At 43.5% G+C, this 26,662-nt stretch overlaps 1 protein-coding gene across 1 annotated transcript in view; it reads right to left on the bottom strand.

Annotated features, from left to right (window-relative positions):
* Positions 1–25,014, bottom strand: part of TGFBRAP1 (transforming growth factor beta receptor associated protein 1) — a 63,162-nt gene extending 38,148 nt beyond the window's left edge. The window contains exon 1 of the mRNA XM_039232650.1: positions 24,928–25,014. The gene's annotated coding sequence lies outside the window, so the exon portion shown is untranslated. The remainder of the gene's footprint in view (positions 1–24,927) is intronic.
* Between the last annotated feature and the right edge of the window lie 1,648 nt (positions 25,015–26,662).

Consider the following 26,662-nt stretch of genomic DNA (forward strand, 5'->3'; position numbering starts at 1 on the left):
GGAGGCAAGGGGGCACCTGGGTGGCTTAGTCGGTTAAGCATCTGACTTTTGCTTAGGTCATGATCTCGCGGTTCATGGGTTCGAGCCCCGCGTCGGGCTCTGTGCTGACTGCCAGCTTGGAGCCTGGAGCCTATTTCAGTCTGTGACTCCCTCTCTCTGACCCTCCCCTGCTCACGCTGTCTCTCTCTCTCTCCTAGAAATAAATAAAACATTAAAAAAAAAAAAAAAAGAAACACGGAGGCAGGAACCACACCTTGAACTCCTCTGGGTTCTTCCCAGCACCCTATCTGGCTCCCCCAAGTAAACGTGTTCACGCAGGGTGGTTAAGGACATGCCTCAAATCTCCGCGTCTGGCAGGTGATGGGTTGAGATATCTAGTGGATTCGGGAGAAGGTCACCGACACGTCAGTTCACAGATGGCTCCTGCTGGACAACAGACTGCCATGACCTCTAATCCCTGCCTTCTACTTCCTCCTCTGAGGAGGACTCTGGCTTCATGTGCCACAAAGCTTGAGGCAGCAGACATGGGCAAGGTGGTTTCCCTGCTCTCTCGGCCAGTAGGAAGGCAACTCACACAGGGTCCCCGATCTGCTCAAGCAGGAGGGATAGACATAGCTCCAAAGAGACCTACAGTCAGTGAGGGGAGGCCGGTTGGACTTTTCCATCCCTTCAGGCTGTACAGAAGTAGGGCTGCCTCCAGAGAATTCATTAGTTCATTAGTCCTTTGAGGCATTCTAGCCAAGGCTGAAGACCTCCAGAAAATACTAAAGAACACAGAATGCTGGGATTTCCCATACCTCCCATCTATAGGGGTGACAACAGCTACACTCCGGTCCCTTTTCTTGAGTCAGTAAAATCCCCAGGGAGGAAGGTATCTCAGCTCTGGGGATGAGGTTTTTCCACGGGCCACCATCAGAGTTCTCTTCTTGTCACTTACTAGCTACGTGACTTTGGGACAGTCACTTGGCTTCTCCATGCCTCAGTTTACTTGTCTGTAAAATGAATGTAATAATGGCACCTGCTTCATACAACACTTGGAGGTTTAAGTTAAGTCAACTCACATGAAATACTTCCTATCTGGCACATAGCAAGTACTCGATAAAAGTTTTCGATCTAATCTTTAATACACCCCTCTCGGAGCCCCTGCCTACTTTCAGTTTTTGTTTCCCAAGCTGGGCACCAAGAGATGAAACAATGCCATCTTCTGTCCTTAGATACATGTAACCTGTGTCCATCTCCTCTGAAGGACAGACTGAAATATAAGCCAAAGAGGCACTCAACACACAATCTCCTCTGCCCCCGGCATTTTCATACTCATAGGCAAGCTCGTCCTCACAGACATTATGGAAAAGAGGCAAAGAAGTCAAGCACGGGGCTCAGAAGGTTCCACAGAGAGGGAATCCTGCCCATCTATCTGGGGCTGAGGGAACTTGCAGGGTCCCAGGGAAAGTTCAGGCTTAAGGGAAAAGTAGGCTTCAGTCTTAGACACCAACAGCTTTTAAACACTACCATCTATTTGTCATGATTGAAAAGAACCACAAAACCCAACCTTGACAATATTTGTTTTCCATTTAAATACCAATGAACTGTAAGTCTGCAAAACCAAAGTATTATGGAACACTTCTGCCTTCACTGATTCATCAATAAAGGCTATCTTTTAAAATGGCTCAGTCAGTTAAGTGTCTGACTTCAGCTCAGGTCATGATCTCACGGTTCATGGGTTTGAGCCCCACATCCGACTCTGTGCTGACAGCTCAGAGCCTGAAGCCTGCTTCAGATTCTGTGTCTCCCTCTCTCTCTGCCCCTCCCCCATTCACACTCTATCTCTCAAAAGTAAACATTTAATTTTTTTTTTTAATGTTTTATTTATTTCTAGGAGAGAGAGAGAGAGAGGGAGAGACAGCGTGAGCAGGGGAGGGTCAGAGAGAGAGGGAGTCACAGACTGAAACAGGCTCCAGGCTCTGAGCTGGCAGTCAGCACAGAGCCCGACGCAGGGCTCGAACCCACGAACCGCGAGATCATGACCTAAGCGAAAGTCGGAGGCTCAACCGACTAAGCCACCCAGGCGCCCCTCAAAAGTAAACATTTAAATAAATAAATAAATAAATAAATAAATAAATAAAATGGCAGGACACAGTGATTCTACTATTTAAGCTGTGAATTGCACCTTTCCCTTTGCAGAAGGAACAAGAAACAGGCCTCTGGCACACAGATGCAAATTCCTCTATGTAACTCTTTGAAGGTGTAGTATCCATAATTCTAGCCTGTCTTTACAATACACAAGGGATAAACTAAATACATCTGTGGTGAAAAACACATGAAAACCATCAAATACCTCATATGTAGTCTAACTACTAGGTGGACAGAGAAGAGGCGGGGCAGAGACAGCTGTAAGAAAAGCATCAGGTTTATTAAAAAGTCATGGTTTTAGGGGCGCCTGGGTGGCTCAGTCCGTTGAGTGACCGACTTCAGCTCAGGTCATGATCTCGCTGGTTGTGAGTTCGAGCCTGGCATCAGGCTCTGTGCTGACAGCTTGGAGACAAGAGCCTGTTTCAGATTCTCTGTCTCTCTTCCCTTACCCTGTTTGCACTCGCTTTCTCTCTCTCTAAAATATAAAATATTTAAAAAAAATTTTTTTTAAGTCATGGTTTTATAGGATTGAAAAAGAAATGCAATACTGTTTTTTTTGTTTTGTTTTGGTTTTGGTTTTTTGGGGGTTTTTTACTTTAGAAGCAAAAAAAAAAGTTTTTATTTAACTGTCCTTGTAACTTTATTTTCTAAATACACAATGACCTGAACTTTTTGATGGAAAAAGGTGTGCTGTGTCATTATTCCTTCTTGATATGTCATGACATCCAAAGAAATATATATTACTAAGCTAACTAGGGATTCAAAATCTTATTGATTTTGTCTTATTTTATGGGTTATTTTAAATATTAATAATTACAAAGAATATTTTTGAAGTTTCTCTTAGAGGTTTCTCACTTTTGGGAACATGCCAGGAAGACACATGTGAGATTAATCACATATAGCAGTTCTAAAATAAAATGAATACCTTTGAACCAACCAGTGATAACCACAATGCACTTTCTAAATATCCTTATTCACTAAAAGGAACCAGATATTTGTAAAGAAATAGCTGATCCAGGGGCTGAACAGGGAAAGTACAAGATGATCTTAGGCCAGCTTGTGCCAGGGAATAAGGAAATTCTCGAGAATGATGAGAACCTGTCAAAAGATCCAGGAGACAACGTGAAAAGGTTTTACCTGGCAAAGTTTATAAAATTTTAGAATCGAACTAAAGACATAAATGAATTAGAGCTCATCAAACAAGAATCCAACTAGAATCAACAGAAAGGCTCTACCTTAGAGCTTTACTAATAACTATTGAAGGAATGATGAAATTTTAAAATTACCATTTGGCAGCCATCACAGTAACACTTAATTCAAGGCAAGAAGCATGTAATTTTAAGGAGGAGCAGGGTATGTTATACATGCATACACATACACAGAGAAAGAGAAAGAATGCCAGGGGCAAATGTGATAGAATGCTAATGATTAAGGAATTTATTCAATGGGTATATAGATTTCTAGGCACTCAACTTTCCAGCTTTTCTGCAAATATAACACTGTATCAAAATTTTAAAGTTACTCAAAATCTCATCATTTCAGACTCCATGAATCCAGCCCTCAATATAGTATTTTCACTTGTTACCTATGTTTTCTTCTTCATTTTATTTTATTCAGGATTTCTATAGACTTTTTTTTTTTATTTTAAATAGTTGTCAAGCTGGTTTCCATATAACACCCAGTGCTCATCCCTACAAGTGCCCTCCTCCATGCCCATCATCCCCCCTCCCCCTACCCCATCTGCCCTCAGTTTGTTCTCGGCATTCAAGAGCCTCTCATGGTTTGCCTCCCTCCCTCTCCCCCACTATTTCCCCCCTTCTTCTCCCCCACGGTCCTCCGTTAAGTTCCTCCTAATCCTCCTATACGTGCAAACATTGGTAGCTGTCCTTCTCTGCCTGACTTATTTCGCTCAGCATAACACCCTCAAGGTCCATCCATGTTGCTATACATGGCCAGATTTCATTCTTTCTCATTGCCATGGAGTATTCCATGGTATAGATAAACCACATCTTCTTGATCCATTCATCCGTTGATGGACACTTAGGCACTTTCCATGTTTTGGCTATTGTGGAGAGTGCTGCTATGAACATTGGGGTACATGTGCTCCTATGCATCAGCATTTCTGTATCCCTTGGGTAAATTCCCAGCAGTGCTATTGCTGGGTCATAGGGGAGTTCTATTGTTAGTTTCCTGAGGAACCTCCACACTGTTTTCCAGAGGGGCTGCACCAGTTTACATTCCCACCAACAGTGTAGGAGGGTGCCCGTTTCTCCACATCCTCACCAGCATCTAGAGTCCTCTGATTTGCTCATTTTAGCCACTCTGACTGGTGTGAGGTGGTATAATGCAATACTGTTTCATTACCTCGTAACTACAGCTACTCAAGTCTGTAAAGTTCCCTACTACAGGCCTTAAAAAATAAAAATTAAATGTAGTTTATAAGAAACAGAAGGAGACGGATGTCAGTGTCATGGTGGCTAAGATGTTCCTCCTTTTAGCCCCTTTTTTCAATAACAAATTAGACATCCATGCACAGACAAAGGCCTCTTGGTGGGTGCTGGGATCTAGCACCACCCACTAGGGGTCCAAGGGAGTCTCACCAGCTTGCCCATCCATCGCAGGCTGAACCCAGCATGGGCTGGGGGGGGGGTGGCGCGGAGCGGAACCTGCCCAGGCCCCCCTCGCTGTGACTGGGGAGAAACCTGAAGAATGCCGGCCTGGGCGGATAGGCACACAGGAGACAATGTGCACATGGCCAGTCTTCCCAAGGGAGATTCCAGCAAGCCCCAGGAGCGAACAGAGCTTACAGCAGTCTGAATCTGGTCACAGCAGAGGCAGCCTCTCAGAGGAGCTTTCCCAGGGCGGCGCCCCGCCAGGGAAACGCTGCAGGGGGCGGATCCATCAGGCTGGGGCACCCTCTGCCTCCGAGTAAGACGGACAGCGGTGCTGATACTCCAGCCGTGTGAGAGGCGGCTCGCCAGTGCCCCCCACCAGGGCCCACAGTACTGAGGCTGCATGTCCATGGCTGGGGGGCGGAAGGGGAACAGCAGAGAGACGGATGCGAATTTCAAAGGGCATTAACGGTTTTGTGTGTAGCACGAAGTCCGCCAGGGACCTGCGGGAGTAGGACAGCCAGGGATCTCACTAGTGTGTTCCCAGGCACCCCCCACGCCTGTGTACTTGACCCACACCTCCTCCCACCACGCTGTGGCTCAGTGGCTCCTGCGCCTACCTCTCCGCGCATCACGAGGGAGAGGCCAGTAGACAGGGCCGCTCCGACAGACCACAGGCCTCTGTAGGTGAGCAGGAGAGAAACCACAAGCGAGCTACAGCGCCACCTTCAGGAAAACAAAAGAGAGGTTGCCAGTAGCCCGCAGATGGGATTCCAAGAACCAGAGAAGACGGAAAGCTTACGAATCCGACCACAAGGGGGAGCAGGAAGGGCAGAGTGGAAGTATCCATGCAGAGAGGAAACCCACTTACTACCACCACCGCTAGTGCACAGAGCACCCCCTCTCAAGGCAACTCACACAGACTTAAGGAGGCGTCCGCTCCTGCAGATGTGAACGCAGCGCTGCAAAGCGGCAGCGAACGTGACAAACCAGGAAAACAGGCCATCACAAGCAGAATAATCAACTCCCTCAAAACTGAGTTCAAGGCATGACATTTGTGATCCAGCTGATAAAAAATTCGAAGTAGTCGCTCTGAAGAAACTCGTGAGCTAGGAAGAAAACTCAGGAAGACAATTCAATGCAACTTCGAAAAAAGATAGGCTCAAAATAAGATTTGTACCAGAGAAACAAATCATGAAGAAGAAGAAGAAGAAGAAGAAGAAGAAGAAGAAGAAGAAGAAAAAGAAGAAGAAGAAGAAGAAAGAAAGAAAGAAAGAAAGAAAGAAAGAAAGAAAGAAAGAAAGAAAGAAAGAAAGAAAGAAAGAAAGAAAACGAACGAACCCAACAGAAATTCTGGAACTCAAGAGCTCAGTGAGTAAAATGAAAAATGAAAATGCATTGGGGGCAGGGCGGGAGGGAAGGGGGAAGCTGGGTGGTTCAGTTGGGTTGAGCATCTGACTCTTGATTTCAGCTCAAGTTATGATCCCAGGGTTGTAGGACTGAGCCCTGTGACTGATTCTGAGCTGAGCATGGACCCTGCTTAAGATTCTCTCTTTCTCCCTCTGCCCTCTCTCTCACTTAAGCACGTGCTCTCTCTTTGTCAAAATGGAAAGAAAGAAAGAAAGAAAGAAAGAAAGAAAGAAAGAAAGAAAGAAAGAAAGAAAGAAAGAAAAAGAAAGAAAGATGCAATAAGGCATCTGCAGTAAAGAGGATGGAGGAAAACGTTAGGGGGCAGGGATTCTCAAACAACCCAGTCTAGGGGAGGACAAAGAGGAGAGAATGATGAGTGAAGAAAGCCTAAGCAATCAACAGAATTCCTTCAAAAGACTAAATAAGGGAAAACCTGGGGTTTCAGAAGGAGAGAGAGAAAGGAGCAAAAAATTATTTAAAGAAATAATAGCTGAGGGGGGCGCCTGGGTGGCTTAGTCGGCTAAGCGTCCGACTTTCGCTTGGGTCATGATCTCGCAGTTCGTGGGTTCGAGCCCCGCGTCGGGCTCTGTGCTGACTGCCAGCTCAGAGCCTGGAGCCTGTTTCAGATTCTGTGTCTCCCTCTTTCTCTGACCCTCCCCTGCTCACGCTGTCTCTCTCTCTCTCCCACCTAGGAATAAATAAAAAAAAAAAAAAAAAGAAATAATAGCTGAGGATTTCCCAAACCTGGGGAGAGAATGGGACATCCAAGTTCACAAAGCTAAAAGATCACCCTATTATCTCAATGCATAAAAACACATTACAATGAAACTGTCAAAAATCAAAGATGAAAGGAAGAATTTTAAAAGCAGCCAGGGGAAAAAACGTTGTAAACTTCAAAGGAACCCCATTAGGCTATTCAGGGATTTTGGACTTTCCCCTCACAGGCCAGGTATGTCTTTCAACTGAGGAATGGATTAAGAAAGTGTGGTGTGTATATACAATGGAATATTATTCATCCATGAAAAAGAAAGGAATCCTGCCATTTGCAACAACATGGTTGGATCTAGAGGGCATCCTGCTAAGTGAGATCAGTTAGAGAGAGAAAGACAAATACTGCACAATCTCACTTATATGTGGAATCTAAAAAAGCCAAACTCATAAATACAGAGAGATAAATGGTTCTTAGCAGACACTGCAGGTGGGGGAACTGGGGAGATGTTGTTTAGGTCACAAACTTGGAACTGGGGGATAGACAAGTCCTGGAGAACCAATGCACAGCTTCCTGATTATCGGCCACACTGTATTATGAACTTCACAGTTGCTGAAACAGAATCACACGGCGGTTTACTGAAAGCTGATGAAGTTAACATTCTGGTACTTACAAGTGGTTTATTCCTCCATGAGGCAGGGAAGTTTTCTCCATGATCTAATTCATTGGATAAACTCACTTAGAGAAAACAGAAATCATGAAAAGATAAACCACAGGCCATGCCTCTCCTTATTATCTTTAAGTCCAACTTGCTTGGGTCTGAAGTCAGAGGTTTTAATTCACACGTGATTATGTGATCTCAAATTCAACTGAAATTTAAACTCACTTTATGATAGAATGGCAGCTTGAAAGCATGGTTATCATTTGCAAAGTCAACATTTTAACATTTTGTTTCAAAACTGCAAAGTACAAACCTAGTGAGGGAAAGAGACTTAAAAATACTAGTACATTCACGAGCAATAGTTTAAATAAAGGTGCCATTATAAATGCAATAAACACTTCTAACTGTGCTAAAATAAAATAAAATAATAAAATAAAAGAGAAAGGCACTGTTCCATTTCCCAAATGTATCCCCATCTTACTAAGGAAGAAGTACGAGGAAAAGAAGCATGTAACACTGTAAAGAAATACGTGCTAACGACCAAAGTCAAAATATTAGCAATGGCTTTCTACCAAACTGAGCATATACACGCCACTGGTGACATTAGAATCCAAGTGAGCGTCTTTGAAAACACTAATGGAAAAATATGAACTTTCTTGTGCAGGTGTACACAGAAACATTAGCTTTTAGTTCACACCTATAGCCACTGGTGAAGGGCCCTGCTTCTTTAGCATCCTCCCTTAGATTCTTTAGGCTTCTTCAACGTCAGCTCAAAGATGACAATTCCATTTCTTTCCGCTACATACTGAGCTAGGCACCAGAGAGTCTGATGTTACCCATAAGCTTCAAAAATGTTTTCCGTGTTCTTGACTTCAGACCTCTGACAACAGTATTAGACAGGCTTCTAGAAGCCCAAGAGAGCTGATGGGATGAGTTCATAAGCAATCCTAGGGCACTGACTACATACCACTTTCATGGACACTGACGGTCCCATAAAGCAAGCCCCATGTCCACATGGCTCTCCTAGCAAGTTCTGCCAAGCATTTAGCAATCAGATAATACCAATTTTAAATACTAAATCTTCTGGAGAATAAAAAAAGGGGGGAGGGGGCACACATCCCACTTCATTTTATAAAGCCAGTATAAAGCATAACTTTAATATCCAAACCAGATAAGGACGTGGGCAAAACGAAAATCCCAGTCATTCTCACTTATGAATCAACATGGAAAAGTATTAAATATTAGCACACTGAATACACAGACACACAGTATGAATAAGTTGGCATGCGGTATTGGCTTAAGGTAATAAAATCTGTTGGTTTAATTCACATTGACAAAATAAGAGAAAAAAGCATAAAACAAGGAACAAGACTATTACCATCTGTTCTGGGTAGATTACGTCCCCCCAAATATTTTCAAGTCCTAACTCCCATTACTTGTGAATAGGCCCTTATGTGGAAACAGGGTCCCTGCAGATGATCAAGTTCAGATGAGGTTATTAGGGTGAGCCCTAATCCAATAGGGAAGGTATCATTATAAAACAGGGGAAATTTGGACACAAAACAGACACACATAGCGGAAAGACATGTGAAGACACAGGGAGAAAGTGGCCATGTGTAAGCCAAGGAACGCCTGGGGCTTCCAGAAGCAGGTGTCTCTCAGAGCCCTCAGACACCGGGACCTCGACTTCTACCCTCCAGAACTGTGAGGCAATAAATGTGTGTTGTTTAAGCCAGCCAGTCTATGGTCCTTTGTTATGGCAGGCCTAGCAAACGAAGTACCAACTTTCTACTAGAAGGCACCAATCTACTCAACATTGTTCCGGGAGTCTTTGCCAGTTAAAGAAGAACAATTATAAAAAACTGAAAACAAAGACATAATACTATAAATATTTATAGATGCTGCCATTGTTTACATGGAAACTCACAAATAATCTATTAGAGTTACTAAAGTTCTAGAACTATCCTTTATTTTAAAAAATCAAAATATCGGGGCTCCTGGGTGGCTTAGTTGGTTAAGCGTCCGACTTTCGCTTGGGTCATGATCTCGCGGTTCGTGGGTTCGACTCCCGCGTCGGGCTCTGTGCTGACTGCCAGCTCAGAGCCTGGAGCCTGCTTCAGATTCTGTATCCCCCTCTCTCTCTGACCCTCCCCTGCTCACGCTGTCTCTCTCTCTCTCTCCTAGAAATAAATAAAAATATTTAAAAAAATCAAAATATCAAAGTAATCTGCATTTCTATACACAAACAAGAATTAGAAGCTTTCATCTTAAAAGAGTTATTTACAATAGCATTAAAAATTAAGTATGAAGGAATTATCTAACAAGGATGCAGAAGACCTCTATGGAGAAAACCATAAAGTCATCTTGTCAGACAGTACGAAAGACTTAATTAGGGGCGCCTGGGTGGCTCAGTCAGTCAAGCGTCTGACTTCAGCTCAGGTCATGATCTGTGCTGACAGCTCAGAGCCTAGAGCCTGTTTCAGATTCTGTGCCTCCCTCCCTCTCTGCCCCTCCCCCACTCGTTCTGTCTGTCTGTCTCTCTCTCTCAAAAATAAGTAAACATAAAAAAAGAGAGACTAAATTATCATCCCAGCAGACTTTCCCACAAAAATTGACAAGCTGGTTTTAAAATGTAAATGGCAATTAAAGTACCTATATAGTGAAAACAATCTTGAAAATGAAGAACAAACTTGAAGGACCTACATTAACTGTTTTCAAAACTGCTATAAAATTATAGTAATTAAGATATCACGAGAGACAAATCAATAGAACAGACGATAAAGTCCAAAATTAGACCCACACATATATATTCAATTGGTTCTTGACAAAGACACCAATACCAAATACCCAGAGTCATTCCATAAGGTGCTGGAACAACTGGATGACCTTAAGGGGGGGAGGGGAGGTGAATTATCCCTATCTCACGCAATACACACAAAAATTAATTTGAGATGCATCAAATTATTTTAAAAGTAAAAGCTAAAACTATAGGCTTCTGGAAGAAAACACAGAAGATTATCTTTGGGAGTTTGGGGTACATAAAGATTTCTTAGGATACGAAAAGCACTAACCATTAAAAAAAGGTTGAAAACTGGATTTCATAAAAATGAAAAACTTGTGTCCACTGAAAGTCAACACTAGGGAAATGAACAGGCAAACCCCAGGCTGGGAGAAAAATCTACAAAATATATATCCAGCAGAGGGCTCATATCTAAAACATACAAAAACTTCTATACACTAATAATAAAAAGACAAATTTATTTTCTTAATCCAAAAAAGAGGTACATGAATGACCAATAAGTACATGAAAAGATGTTCACCATCATTAGTTATCAGAGAAATTTATTTCAAGACATAGGAGATACCATTTCACACCTGTTAGAATGGTTACAATTAAAAAGACCTGGGTGGCTTGGTCAGTTAAGCATCTGACTTCAGCTCAGGTCATGATCTTGTGGCTCATGGGTTCAAGCCCCACATTAGGGTTACTGCTGTCAGCCTGTTGGTGCAGAGCCTGTTTCAGATCCTCTGTTCCCATTTCTCTGCCCCTCCCCTGCTTCTGCTCTCTCCAAAAACAAATATTTAAAAAAAAAAATAAAGACTGACAACACTAAATGTTAATGAGGATGCAGAACAACTAACAATCTCATACTTTCTTGGAGGATGCATAAAATGGTACCATCCCTACAGCTAGCATATTCAATTATAAAAAATTGAAAGCTTTTCCTCTAAGATCAGGAACAAAACAAGGATGTCCATTTTTGTCACCTTTATTCAACATAGTATTGAAAGACCTAGCTGCAGCAATCACAAAAGAAAAATAAATAAAAATCATCTAGATTGGTAAGGAAGAGGTATAACTGTCAGTATTTGCAGATGACATGAGACTATATAGAAAACCCTAAAGACTCCACCAAAACAGTTAGAATAAATGAATCCTGTAAAGTCCAAGGGTACAAAGTTAACACATAGAAATCTGTTATGCTTCTATACATTAATAGTGAAGTGGTAGAAAGAAAAAAATTTTAAATATATCATTTACAATTCCATCAAAAAGAATAAAATACCAAAAAACAAATCTAATCAAGAGGGTAGAAGACCTGTACTCTGAAAACTATTAAAACATTGTTGAAAGACATTGAAGACAACACAAATGGAGAGATATACCATGATCATGGATTGGAATAATACTGTTAAACAATTAAACAATTAATATTGTTAAAATGTCCATACCTCCCAAAGCAATCCATAGATTCAATGCAATTCCAATCAAAACACAGACAGTATCTTCCTCAGGACTATAATAATCCTAAATAATCCTGAAATTTGTATAGAATCATGGAAGACCCTGAATAGCCAAGTAACCTTGAGAAAGAAGAATAAAGTTGGAGGCATCACCATCCCAGACTCCAAGATATACAAAACTATAGTAACCAAAATAGTATGATACTGGCACAAAAGCAGACACATAGATCAATAGAACAGGACAGAGCCCAGGACAGAAAGACACTGAACATGGTCATTAATCTATAAAAAAAAAAAAAAAAGAGGCAAGAATATACAATGGGGAAAAGATAGTCTTTTCAATCAATGGCACTGGGAAAACTGGACAGCTATATTCAAAAGAATAAAACTGGATCACTTTCTTACACCATACACAAAAATTAAATCAAAACGGATTAAAGACCTAAATGTGGGACCTGAAACCTTGGGACTCTTAGAAATCATAGGCGTTAACTCTTGGACTTCAGCCTTAGCAACATTTTTCTAGATAGGTTTCCTAATGCAAGAGAAAACAAAAGCAAAAATAAGCTATTGGGGCTATACCAAACAAAAAGCTTTACACAGTAAAGGAAACCATCAACAAATGAAAAGGCAACCTACTAAATGGGAGATGATATTTGCAATGATATACCCAGTAAGGAGTTAATACCCAAAATATATAAAGAACTTATAAAACTCAACACCAAAATAACAAATAATATGATTTAAAAATGAGCAGAGGACTTAAATAGACATTTTCCCAAAGAAGATATAAAGATGGCTAATGGACACATGACAAAATGCTCAGCATCACTCATCATGGGAAATGAAAATCAAAAGCACAATGAGATAACACCTTACACCTGTCAGAATGGCTAGTATCAAAAACACAAGAAATAATAAATGCCGGTGAGGATGTGCAGAAAAGGGAACCCGCATGGAATGTTGTGGGAATTGTACATTGATGCAACTACTATGGAAAACAGTATGGACGTTCTTCAAAAACTTAAAAATAAAAATACTGTACAATCTAGTAATTCCATTATTAGTATTTACCCAAAGAAAATGGAAACCCTAATTCAAAAAGATATAGGCACCCTCAAGTTTAATGCAGCATTATTTTCAATAGCCAAGATACAATAGCAACTCAAGTGTCCACTGAGAGATGAATGGATAAAGATGTGATATATATTATATATATATGCATATATCCTATATATATAACACATATATACTATATGTGTGTGTATATATATAATATATATAATGGAATATTACCCATAAGAAATGAGATCTTGCCATTTGTAGCAACATGGATGGACCTAGAGGGTATTATGCTCAGAGAAATAAGTCAGAGCAAGACAAACACCATGTGATTTCACTTACATGTGGAACCAAAGAACAAAAACAACCCTGCCCAAAACACAACACACACACAGAGAACCATGAAACAAACTGGTGGTTGCTAGAGTGGAGGGGATTGGGGGGACGGAAGAAAAAGGTGAGGAGGATTAAGAGGTACAAACTCAAGGGATGAAAAGTACAGCATAGGCAATATAGCCAATAATATTTTAATAACATTGTATGGTGACAGATGGTGACCACACTTGTCATGGTGAGCAGAGTAATGTACAGAATTACAGAATTGTGAAATCATTATGTTGTACACCTAAAACTAATTTAACATTGTGTGTCGATATACTTTCGTTGATATACGAAAAAAAAAAGCAGTGCCATCATTTGGAAAGTGGGTGTTTTTTTTAAAGTAAAACACGCATTTATCCCGGTACTCCACAATTTTACTCTGAAGGTTTCCAGTTCTCTTGAGTATATATCAATATTTGCAAAAAGACTTTTATGAAAATGTGCATAGTAGCTTTATTCATAAAAGCACCAAGAAGGAAACAGCTCAGTTTTACCCCTTTGTCTCCATTTCAGTGTGGGGTGTTCACACAACTTGGAAGTAAAAAGGAATAAACAACTGCCAGGCAACAACACAGATGAAATAAAAAACACTGAAAGAATCTATACACATACTGTATGTTTTCATCTATATGAAGTTCAAAAGTAGGAAACACTCATCTCTAGCCACAAAATCAGAACAGTGTTTACCTTGAAGAGAAAGGGGTGACCAAGCAGAAAGGGACACAAGGAAACTTTCTGGGGTGACAGAAATACTCAAGATCTTGTTTGGGCTATCAGTCACACAGGTGTATACATTTGTCAAAATCCACTGAGCTATATACACTTAGGGTCTGTGTATGCAATTCCAGTAAAAATTCTCACAGGAGTGTGTGTGTGTGTGTGTGTGTGTGTGCGCGCGCGTGTAACTCAAAAAAGGAGATTATAAAATTCATATGGCAGAGAAGGGCAAAAAAAAGCAAGACACTTCTGGAAAAGATAAGTAAGGAGACTTGACTTAACAGACGAAATGTAATATAAAGCTATGGTTATTAAGATAACAGGGTACTGGTATGATGTAAGCTCAAGAGAACACATCTGGGTGTCCGGAAACAGATGTGTGCATATGGAACCATGAACTATGACAGGAGAGGCACTGTATAGCATGGGGTGTATATGGATCAGTTCAATGATCAGTACAGGATAGATAGCTGGATATCCACAAAGAAAGAAAAAAAACTAGATTCCTATCTTATACCATGTATTAAAATTATTTCAGATGGATTAAGATCCTTAGGTATGGATCTTTAAAACTTTGAGAGGAAAATATGGAAAAAATATGTTTATGATCTTGGGATAGGGATATAAAAAAGTAAGATATAAAGATATTTAAAAAAAAAGCAGAAACCCCAGGAAAAGAGTTTGTTTGCATTAAAATGTAAAACCTCTGTTCTTCAAAATACACCATGAAGACAGCGATGGATTGAGATGAAAAAAGACACTGACATCACATATATGATCATAAAAGATCCCTGGATGATACAGGAAACACCTACAGAAAGAAAGTTACAGCAATCTCATAGATGAATGAGCAAGATACATGAATAAGCATCTCACAGAAGAGGAAAAATGAATGGCCAACAGACGTGAAAGAATGCTCAACCTGATTCATCATTGGGAACTATAAATTATAACTACAATGAGACTTCATTTTATACCCATGAAACTGACAGAACATTTGACATCTGATGATAGCAGCTGCCTGCAAGAACATGGAGCAATCACTCTCTACGTTGCTGGTGGAAGCTTCTAAACTGGCAAGACCATTCTGGCATTATGCAGAAGCCCTTGACATGGGGGGTAAGCCAGGGACTCTACTTTTAGGCATATGCCCTACAGAGTTTATGTGTACCAGGCCATAAACAAGAACGCTGGCTGCCATCTTGTTTGAGAGGAAAGCTGGGAACTACTCACATTCCCTGGACCAGATGAAATACTCAACTGCAGGACAGATAGAGCTGAGACTACCCACAGGCATGGATCTCAAGCTCAGGGGCAAGTCCCGGATCACTCTACACTGAATGATATACAAGGCTCTGTGTCACTCAAAAACATGACCATCCACCTAATAATGGTTTAAGGTTTCAGACATATATACAGTAAGATCATAAAGCAATGTAAGGGAATGATAAATACAAACCCAGGGAGGCTGGATGGAAAATAAGGACAGGCTCGGTTTCAAAGGTATTCGTAATGTTCTGTTTCTTAAGCTGAGGTTGCTTCTATTATTACTCCCTATATCTTAACCCAGACTATAACTATTTCTTTAAGGTTATTAAATAGTAATTAAATTATATATGTACACACACACACACTAAAACTCTACTTATTTCCTCAAACCAGCTTACTGTGGAAATAGATACAGAACCTCAGTTTAATAAACTCGGTAAGATTCACAGCATGCATGTTCCTTGCTTAAAATTGCATCAATGAAAACATTTATCACAGATGCAAGTGGTTTACTTATAATTTCTCAGTTCATCTAAACCCAGTGCTTACTTTACTGTACCCATAATTACAAAGTTCAATCGAGGGCTACCTATCAGCTATTTCCACAAATCCCTCTGGATTGTTGGAAGACAGAGGAAAATACTAACGTGATGGAATGCCCAATAAGGTAAATACCCTGGACAGTGTTGGTTTTGCACCTCCTGGGGTCCCAGCCTCCAGGAGGCCAGCCTCTTACCTCCTGGATCTCTACCCAGCCTCAGCTTTCATACAAGTATGTTGACCCTTGAATGACCCAGGGGCTAGGGGTGCCACCCCTCAGCACAACCCAAAATCCATTTATAATTTTTGACTCCCTACAAAACTGAATTACTAATAGCCTACTGGTGACCAGAAGCCTTCCTGATAACATAATCAATGGATTAACACATATTTTGTATGGTATGTGTATTACATACTGTATTCTTACAATCACATAGGCTAGAGAAAAGATGTTACTAAGGAAATCATAAGGAAGACAAATATGTTTACACTACGGTATTGTATTTGTGGGAAACAATCCGAGTGTGAGTGAAACTGTGCAGTTCACACCTGTGTTTTCCAAGGGTCAATTGTAACTCCACTCTTATTTTTCAACCAGTTGAAGACTGGGATCACTAACTGCCTTGTTCTCCCTTTTCATCTTCTCTGTACTAAGTTTCACCAAGGCCAGGCCTCATTTTAAAAAGTCATACAGAAAGAACAAGCATGGAGTAACAGCAATGTTTGAAACCGATTATGTAGATATAGAAAGGGCTTCTAGGTACAACATTACAAGGTTAAAGAAAAAAAACACATATAGAGACCCTTGATCTGAGCCAGAAATAAATACATTCTGCCACAAGAAGGCTATGACAAAGTGACACTTATTAAGATGAGATCTTTTCCAGTAATTAGTTTTCTTGAGCCAAAAGAATGATGCTCTGTTATCTCCGGTCACAGAATGTGCACAGAATCAGAGAGAAACCTCAAGATGGACACAGTGTCCTGTGCGTCTACCAAAAAAAAATCTCATGTTGGAGAATGACATCAACACTTTAAAATGAAGCAAATTCTTTAAAGCCCTGTGCAGCTATATGTGCAGAGAGTCATCACTTCAGAGGGTAAACACTCAAAAACTCATCAACGTGTAGAACAGCCTTTTAACAGGAGGTGCTTTTGTATGAACAAGCTAAGGATAAATTCTTCATCTACAAATTAAAAAGGACACTCTGCTATTTTTCTCAATTTACATTAATTTCTTTTGAGTTTCTGATAGTCTATCATAAGTGGTTATCTTTATGTTTGGGTCAAAGTCAGGGTAGGTTCAAGGTCATGCATGAGGAAGGGCAGGAATGTGGATCTCATGCCTAAAACATCACTATGTTGTTACTGTCCCTAAAACGCTTTAGAGAGGATACCACTGCCTAAAAGATGAACTCCAAACTTAGCATAAGATATGCAGCCCTTAAAAATCCAACTCCAGCCAACCTTTCTGCTCTTATTTATAACATTATAGGTATTAACCTATTCATATTATCCACATTAGTTCCTTGTTTTATTATTATTTAGTTACATTCAATTCTGAATTCTTGAGTCCGCTAGCTGCTGGAGTTTCAAAGTGCCAGTATCTAAGTCTGCAAATGTCCAAGGTGCTCTACAAACCAACTAGTTGTGAATGAAGAGGGATCCTGAGCCCAAACTATTTTCTGGGCACCTTTTCAAGTGACTGAAAACATTAATCAGAAAATAGTTATCATTAACTACAATGATTTGCTTGAATTTAACAGCATAAATAATCCCTAAAGTAGAAAACGCTGCCTCATTCCCATTGGCCAAATGTAGTCATCTGTACACATGCAAAGAAGTAATATGGGGTCAAGTTGGTGTCAGACATGTGGATGAGGGGACCGAGGCTTATCCACAGCCCTTCACTGGCTTATCACAGGAATTCAGGTATTAGTTGGAAGTATGCCTGCTTTCCTGAATCTTCCTGTGATTTGCAGTATTTCTATAAAAAAAAAAAGACTTATAAAAAGTTTGTATTTTGCCATTTTAATAAATGTCTTTCCTTTTATAAGGAAAAAAATGTTTCCTAAGAAGTTTCTCACTTATCCTGGGTAAACAAAGTTATTAAGACTGTGAAGCCATAGGCTATAGTCAATACATATTACAAGGGAAAATCTTTGCAAAAACTGAAAACATCAGCTCTAAAAACCAAACCTAGGAGGGAATTAAGCAAAGCTGTCATCCATTCTCACACTCTTAGAAAGGGGTGGAAGGGAACACAGAGCCTTCCAGGCATCATCAGCTGTTTTCGGCTCCATGTCAACGTGTTAGTACGCTGGTCCCCTGTGATCAGGAGAGAGAGAGAGGAAGGGCAGAGAACAGTGCTGACAACACAGCATCATGGGGAAGAAGAAGGGCCCAGAAGGGAGTGCTCTGCAACACAGGAGAACATTCTGCCTCACTCCTGGGTTGTTTCAGGCTGGTCCTGAGGGATATTTCAGGTGAGAAACATTAGAAGCCAGTGCAGAGGCCATTTTCTTGGTCCCAGCTGTGGAGGCTGACCTGACACCTGTACTAGGCCAGCCAGAACCATCAAGAGATGGCCTCGGGAGGGTAGAGGGCATGTGCTGGAGTCAGTCCCACCTGGGTCAGCTTGCTACATATAGCAGGAAGTGCGGGGCAGTGGCGTGGGCCCTGCTGCCGTGTGTCCAGCCTCCCTCTCTGTACCTGATGGCACTGAACACCAACTCTGACCCGCCCATCCTTCTCCCTCCATCCCCATGCTCACTGTGGCCATCAAGCAGAGCAGGTAGGTGAGGCTGGACACTCACTTTGCCTCTGGCCTGGAAACCTCTATTTCCTATGTTATGTTCCTGACTGAATGAATAGCCAAGTCACAGACTCAAAAGTCTCTCTTGGGTGGGAAGAGGCATATCTTGTGAGCCAAAGTTCTTCCACTGCAAGCCAACTTCAGATGCTTTCTTTGTGCTAAAGTGCAAAATAAAATGTCAATTGGTGAAGTCTCCCACTAAAAACAAAGTGTTAAACACCCCCAAATCCTATGGGCACCGACAGTTGCCTTCAGTCTACAGACATAAGACATTTAATAAAACCACACTGGTGCCTCAAAACTTCGGTTCACACCGAAAAGGTGAACTGTGGTAACCCTGTGGGCCAACCAGCATTCTTCTTAGGATATAAACTGCTGTAACTTCAATTGAGGTCAAGAAAAATATACGACATCGTACTGACCGTTCTCAAGTCAGATGAGCTTTGATAGGGCTCGAAGGCTCCGTGGTCACAAACATTTTTTTTCCTTGACAATGACTTATTATGTATTTTTTATTTTTTTATTTTTTTAATATAATTTATTGTCAAGTTAGCTAACATACAGTGTATACAGTGTGCTCTTGGCTTCAGGAGTAGATTTCCATGATTCATTGCTTACAAACAAGTTTTTTTTAATGAAAAGAAAGCTTGACATTTTTGTTTTTTAAACTGCAAATTGGCTCCTCTGAAAATCTCCCCTAAATCCTCAAGGAATATAACAGGGTAATCAGGGGACTGTACATGTAGAAGCAAACGGGATGCAAAGGGGACAAAGAGGCCATTTATGTCCTGGCTCAGGAGGGGCACGGGCAAGGGAATCGCGTACTAGGGACTGGGCAGAGTAGGAAGGATCCAGTGAAGTTTCAGCACGGTTTCCCCTGCTGTTTCGGGGTGTGGGGGTGGAAACAAGAAATGCATCCCAACATTAAACCAACATGTAATTGCGGCACGTCACCGCTGTGGTATTCTACACAAATATCTATCACTGCAACCTAAGTGTGAGACAATGCCAGACAAGCCCACATCGAGGGACAGTCTACAAAATCCCTGACTCTTCGAGAGCGTTAAGGTCACGACAGATGAAGAAAGACGGAGACCAAGGAGACATGACAACTAAATGCAAAGTGGGGAAATGGGACCGGAAGCAGAATCCTGGAACAGAAAACAGACGCCAGTGGAAAAACTGGTGAACGTAAATAGAGCGTGTAGTTTGGTTTACAGCACTGATGTTAATGCATCCGTGTTGATCGCTGTACCGTGGTCACACAAGGTGTTAACAAAAGGGGAAGTTGGGAAGGGTACACGTGAGCTCTGTACTATTTTCTCATTCTTCAGTAAGCCCAAAGTCACTCCAAAACAGAAAGTTGAAAAGATAAGTGTAATCTCAGTGTATTGATTTATTACCTTGCCTGAATCTAAAAGAGATTAAGAGAGCTCCAAGAATGTCCTTTTCTAGCAGGAAAGGAGCCACTCAGAATGATCCTGAGTGTCAGTAACCAAAAAGGTCCAAGAGGAGTAAGCAACGGCCAGCACTCAAGCAGAATGCCCCTTGTGCCTCAGGCTACTGGGGCGATTTTACCAGCTTTTGGAAACGATTTTTCTGACGTTTGGTGTCCTAGCTTAAAATGGCAGGTATGGATGGAGTAATACCTACAAATTAAGTTTTGTGTTGGTTTTTTCTCCTGAGAATGCATTTCAAATTTTTTTTAATGTTTTACTTATTTCTGAGAGAGAGAGAGAGAGAGAGCGCGAGAGCGAGCGAGCAGGGGAGGGTCAGAGAGAGAGGGAGACACAGAATCTGAAACAGGCTCCAGGCTCTGAGCTGTCAGCACAGAGCCCAACGCGGGGCTCGAACCCATGAACCATGAGATCATGACCCGAGCCGAAGTCGGAGGCTTAACTGACTGAGCCACCCAGGCGCCCCGAGAACGCATTTCAAAAAGGAGAGTTTGGGACTTTTGCTCATGTGAAGTATTTCTTCCCATAGACAAGTTCAGACCGAATGGGGTAGATGTGAGCTGATTCCTGCTGGGTCCCAAATCTAATATCCTAATGAACTTCAGAAGAAGTAGGCAGGTGAAGGGCTCTGATAGAGAACAGTGGGGCTTTGGGCCAGCAGACCTGGAAAAGAGCAGAGATGAAGCCTTCTGATGCCCTCTGTAAGGATAGAGGCCCCAGAACGAACTCAGCAAACAGTGGTAAAGCAAGCCTGATCCAAGGCAGGCATTCTCAATATTAATCTGGGGATCCTGAGCCCTTGTGGCTTGGGCACCTGTTGACGATCTTAAGCAAGTCACTTAAAGCCTCTGGGCCCATTGCATCCTTGTAAAAATAGGAATTTGGACCGGACTACATGCTTCCTCTGTACTATTCTCAAGCTACTCTGGAGGAAGGGTATTAATAACAGTGCTGTAGGGGAGCGAAGACTTCCAGAATGCATGCTGTGTACCAGACTGTATTAAGTGCTATCTCCACACTCACAAGGAGCCTACAGAGGAGTACTATTGTGATTCCATTCTGCAGGGGAGCACCCAGGCTGAGAAAGGTTAAGTGACCATGGAGAGCTGATTCCAACCCAGGCAGCTTGACTCAAGGGCCCACACCCTGAAGCACTGCTGCCCAGGGGTAATGACTGCTCCACGTCTGGACTGAGGACGGGCACCAAACAGTAACAGCCCTCACGAATGCCCAGACGCTGCCTCCTGAGAGCCCCTAGGCAATGAGTTTGGGTGGATACTGCCTAATGGATGTTTCTGTCTCTGACTCCATGGTGCCATTTTCTTTCCACTCCAATGACAAGTTGATTTCAGATCCTCTCTAGGATTCCTTCAGGAATTGACAACTCCAAACATGAGGCCACCAGATGATGTCCCTCCTCCTCAGGGACGCTTGTTTTAAGCACAGCCCTCGCTTTCCCATCCTGAGTCCAGAAGAGGAACCCTAGTATCATCCTGAAGGATGAAGCTCACCCTCTTGCTGCCAAATGGCCTACCCCTGCTGTGGCCCCCTAAACAACTTTTGTCACAAATAAATGACTCTTACCAAATGGGGTTCAGTCTGGGCACTGCCCTGCTACATTTTAGACGCAGAAACGAGATCTTTACACTTCTCCATGAACCTAGTAATCTTATCAAAACAGGGTATGTGTTCATGTGACATAAATTGTTCTCATGGAACAGCACCCCATGCTGGCCCCTGAATTCTTCACTAAGTTCTCACCGCCATCTGCTGAATGACTCAAACTTGAAATTTGCCAGGAGTCAACAGCAAACTTATTGACTTGTGCCACAATGTCTCCTGCTATTGATCAGGACACTACCTGACAACCATTTCATGTTATCTCTGCACTCATGTGACAGAGATAGTGTAAGACCAGCTACAGCACAGTAAACCTGCTCCAGTGACCCAAAAGTGTACCTTCAAACAGAAGAAAAAAAAAAAAAAAAGAACAGCTAAGGTCTAACATCTAACTTGTCATCTGGATATTATCCGGGAATATACCTATATGTAACTATTCATAGTTGGTATCCTTTTTCTGAGCAATACTAATCAAAATCATTTAGACACACGTAAACATATATATATATGTGTGTATATATGCATATACATAACTACTTATACATACCACATATACCCCCACACCCTATATGCACATATACACTATACAGATGTCCATATGTATATATACTACGAACATACACACATCTATGTATACAGTTACACACACACCATGTGCGTATATGTGGCATGTACATAGATGTATATAACATACGTCCTGTAATAGTACCATCAACAGTTATAACTGAAGGGATATGGGAGGGAAAGGAGGGGGGAAGAGGACCAGAATGGGAGTATAGGTCTCAAGGGCATCTCCTTTAGACCATCCCTCAATACTGGACCTTTAAACAGCCATAAAGAATTACCAAGCGCCCACTGGAAGCTAGGCACCTGTTCTATTTTATGTACATTATTTTCTTGAGTCTTCAATTTACTCAATAGTGGTTATTATTGAGAAAAGATCTCGCTCTCAAATCTGCAAGATTTCACAAAATGCTCAATGAGTGTGCCTGTTCTTCTGCATGAAGCACTCAAGCTCATCTGGGGCATCCCCAAATTAACTTGTTACTTCTACATTCATTTAGTAGTTACGCATTTTTTAATAAAGAAAAACGGGCCAGGTTTGCCACAGAGGAGATGAGTTGTAAAGTCCCGGCCAATTATTCCAGCAGTATCCAAACACCTGGCTGCCACAAATGATTACTTTAATGTATTTCTAATGAGGACTGGATTCAGACCAAGATGAAGATGCTTAACCCAATAAGGAAAATTCCCTCAAGTTTTCTTAAAGGATCACAAATTTTTAATATGAATGTGAAGGAGAGGCCATAATAACGCCTTTTTTTTCTTTCTCCCTGACTAGAAATGCTGGCTGCCAGTCAGACCTAGAAAATTTAGCATTTTTAGAATAGTGAACTCTGTCCTTTTAAAACATGTCACCTAGAGGAAGATGCCCTGTTACAAGCTGCTGTTGCTGGAGGGTTAGGTGAAGCCGAAGCAGCCCCAGGGCTTGTGGTGGTTGGAGGAGATCCCCACCGATTCTCAGACCACGGGGCTGCTGTTCATGGTCATGAGTAGAGGAGGAAAAGCAGAGGACTCGAAGGCGAGGGGCACACCTCTCATCTGATTTCTCTGTAAAATGTATACTGTGCTGTGTACAGCAACCTGGACTAAGAACCCACAAGGAGTCTAACGAGTAAAGTACTCATTGCGTTAACAATTTCTCAGAGCATAAAACCATTGATTTTCAGAGCTGAGTGATATACAGCCCTAGGTCCTCATTTATATTTCTTAATAATTTATCGAGCACCTACTAAGTGCCAGGCCCTGTGCCAAACGCACATTTTCTTATCAGAACGCATGTAGCTTTCCAATATTACCACTATTTTGATTGAGGAAATCAAGTCGCAGAACATCCAGTAAACCGCCTAAGGCTCACAGTTAGGAAGCAGGGGCAGAGTACGAACCCACAGCTCCACGCTCATTACCATCATGGAGCAGCTCTGCCCCATTTCAGAGAGGAACTAGAAGGCTAGCTGTGGACAAGTTCCAGGGGATTCGGGTCAGTAACTCTTCCTGGTGCCACACGTCCTAGGGGCCACTTGCATGACTGCTGAATCTGCCCGGTTAGCAGAAATGGAAGGAAAAAGCAAAGGAAGCAGCCAGCCAGCAGCTCCTTCCTATCTGACCACAGCTGGGAGCTCCCAGCTGAGCAGCAGAGAAGCAAGTCCACCCGGAGGGAACAGGGGGCACTAGCAGGCCCCTCCACGACCTCCGCTCGGGTTCTGACTCCAGTCGGCCAGCCCACACTGCCCTAGGACCCTCCTCACCCACTTCTGGTGCCTTAATGTGTCCCTAGCATCACAATGGCAGCTGCCTTCCCTCACTCCGGTCGGACAGGCGCCTACCCACAAGCACCTCATCCCCGATTAAATCCTGCTCAGACCCCAGCACCCCACACAGTCCATTAGCAATAAGAAGCACTGTAGGAACCCCATTTCCAGCAGCCAGAGAGAATCCCGAGGGCGAACAGCCTGGAGGGCTTTCTCAGCGTCACCCAACAGGCCCGGGACATAAGGAATGACAGGTGCAGACAACCGAAGACCACAGCTTCTGCCTTTAAAGTCATCCCCATATATAACACACAGGAGGCCAGCGAAGAACCCAAATTCCACCTGCACCTTTAGACAGCAATGGAAAGGAAAAAAATCCCACAGGGATGGCTGCTTCCAGCACTCGTGGTCTCTTCCCTCCTCTCCAACACACCCCTGCCCAGTCTCCCACTTCGGGGCAAAAATTCATGCCCGAACGTGACCCGGAATTTGAACTCTCAAATCCCAAGAGCTCCAGGAAACATCCATTAAAGCGACAAAACCCTTCCTTACACCGGGTGGCGGGGCTTGGGGCGCAGGGGTGGAGTCCTGGGCTCCTCCCCTCAGAAAACCGAAAGCCTACCCCAAATTCGGGACTGGGTCTCCTTCGATCTGTCCCTGCCCTAAACACACGCACACCCCACACCATCCACCCCCGCGGACCCCACGCTCGGGCACACCTGCCCCAGCCCACACGCACGTGCACAGTTGCTCACCCCAACAAGCCCCCGGCCCCCCACGTCTGCACACCTGCCCTCTCTCTCTCTCTCTCACACACACACACACACACACACACACAGACACACACACACCTGCCGGCTCGCGCCCCGCCCCCCCTCCAGGCACCACCTAGCCGCCCCCCGCACGGCCCCTGCCCTCCAGCCCACCCCCTCCGCGCGCTCCCAGCCGCACCCCGCGCCCGGCCAGGCCGCCGCCCTCCGCACTCACCAGCGCGGCGCCCGTCGGCCTCTGCTGTCCCGCGCCGACCCTGGGGCCTGGGGCCCCGAGCTGCCCGCCGCCCGCCGCCCGCTCCCGGCCCGCGGCTCCTGGGCTGGCCCGGCCCCGCCGCCGCCGCCGCTTCCCGTCACGTGGGGCAGCCGCCCGGCGCCGGCGGAGGGCGGGAGTACGGCTGTCCCCGCGCCGTCCAGCCCGGCCTGCGACCCCCACCGCCCGCCCGCCCGCGGGCCTGGCGCGACCCGGCCCCGCGCCGGAGGCCCACGGAGGGGCCGCCCCCCCTCCGTGGGCCTCAGTGTCCTCCCGCCTGCCGGGATCACAGCAGCGCCTGCCTCGGGGCGGTGCGCAGGGTCAGAGGAGTTAATTCGCGTAAAGCGCTTAGAACACTGCCTGGCACAGAGTAGGTGCTCCAGAAATGCTGGCCGGGGACTGCTGTCAATGTATTTTCTCCTCTCCCGCCCGCACGCAGAGATTCGGGAAAGCCCGGGCCTTGTTCGATTTGCTCACCGCTCAATTTCGGACACCGGCACTGCGCCGGGCAGAGTGTAGGCTCTCGGGAAAACCCGCTGAACGAATGAATGAACGAACCAATCAATCAAGGAGTCCTAGGAAAGGCCTGACCAAGCTGTATTCTGACAAAGTTTTGCTTGAGGAGTTGACTGGCTGGTGGTGTTCCCCGGGGGCTGAAATGTCCCGTTGGGCCAGTTGAGCTGCCCACCACCCCCGGGCCCACAGCTAATACAGCGTCCGTGGGGCCGAAAGGAATCCCTAGAGAGAGCAGTATATTTGCATGATGTATTTATTTTAATAGGTAGTCCTGGGTCTATTTTACCCAATCTTTTTAGCACAGTCCATCAGCTATTCCTTTGGGTCCAGCCACTATGACGAATCCTGGGGTACCACGAATCCATGAACCTTCTCTTTTCAATATATACAATTCAATTTTAAGATTAATTAGGAAGCTCCCTCCAGATTTGTCAGCGTTCAATTATTAGCATATAAAAGGCAAATTTTCTTAGTGATTTTCCCTGACTTTAGACCCCACCAGTGACCTGTGGCCTCAGCTTTCTTCTGGCTCCTGGGGATTATAAAACAAAGATGTTATCCTGAACCAGGAGGCAAATACTGGACTCTTCTTTTTCAAAGGGGAACAAATGACCTGGCGATCAAGTTAAATGAAGGCAATAAAGAACCATCAAGAAGCAATGTTCTGTGGCCTGTCCTTCCTTGCTTTCCCTTGTGAGTCCATGGCCACACACATACCCCAACCCCAAACAGGGCCTTAGTTCTGCTCAGTGGAACCAATGTCCAGATGGGGAATGGGTTCCCTAGAAGTGTAGACCTAGGACCAGCAAGTGCACTTCAAGGGCAAGAGGTAGGGAAGGGACGTAAATCTAAGGAGGCCACAGCCAGGGGAACCAGGGAACAGGAAGGCATCTGAGTAAATGCAGCCCAATCTCATTTTGCCCAGGCCCACGAAGAACATGTGAGTGGTCATCAGCTAAACACTTAACCAGGCGGGGCCTAGAATTTGTGCTTCTTCATTTTAGTGTAACATCATACAACTAGCTGCAGAGGTGACATCTCCTGACTGCCAGACACTGGCCTACCAGCAATGATCTCATTTAAGCCCTGCCATATCCTTATACAGTGGACGCTAGTAATTTCTCCAATTTATAGATGTTTCCTGAGGCAAAGAAAACTGGATGATTTGTCCCAAATTCCACGG

The sequence above is a fragment of the Hyaena hyaena genome, unplaced genomic scaffold (genome assembly GCF_003009895.1).
Source record: "Hyaena hyaena isolate Hyena2069 unplaced genomic scaffold, ASM300989v1 scaffold_68, whole genome shotgun sequence".
Classification (NCBI taxonomy): domain Eukaryota; kingdom Metazoa; phylum Chordata; class Mammalia; order Carnivora; family Hyaenidae; genus Hyaena; species Hyaena hyaena.